Source organism: Fundulus heteroclitus, unplaced genomic scaffold, assembly GCF_011125445.2.
Source record: "Fundulus heteroclitus isolate FHET01 unplaced genomic scaffold, MU-UCD_Fhet_4.1 scaffold_44, whole genome shotgun sequence".
NCBI lineage: Eukaryota > Metazoa > Chordata > Actinopteri > Cyprinodontiformes > Fundulidae > Fundulus > Fundulus heteroclitus.
In genome coordinates this window covers 729,944-730,481 of record NW_023396857.1, presented here as the reverse complement: position 1 = coordinate 730,481, position 538 = coordinate 729,944, and positions in this window count along the sequence as shown.

The window sequence follows — 538 nt, the reverse complement described above, 5'->3', positions numbered from 1 at the left end:
TTTTTTTGCATACCTGCTTTTTCTTCCCTTGAGTAATAATTAAAAATACCACAGGGTTGGATTGAGTAAAGTTTTCGCTACTTCACCTTCATCATGTTAAGCAGCGTTGTGTCATTCTAGAAGCTTAGTGATTATAACAATTTGTTTAACCTAACTTACAGACATCGACTGTTTAGATAAATACAGTCTAAAGGTTTTAGATAAAACCAGGATTGTCCGTTTTGAATAAGTTCAAAAACTTTACGAATGCATGTTTGACGTAGAAAGTTTAACCATCTCAGCACCAGCCCCACAAATATTTAAAATATAATACTTCCTTTATCGTTCCCAACGGGGACATCCGGGTTGACAGGGGCAAAGATACAGTTACACCAATTATTAGCAATGAAAAAGAGGAAAAAAATAGCCTAATCTAAAATTAGCTCTAAAGAAACACTAAGAATAGAGGAAATAAAAGTGAATACCAGAGTAAATAAATATTGCAGAGTAGAAAAACACAGGGTAATCTGGTCTGCTCAGGGCGTCTAAAATCGAGATA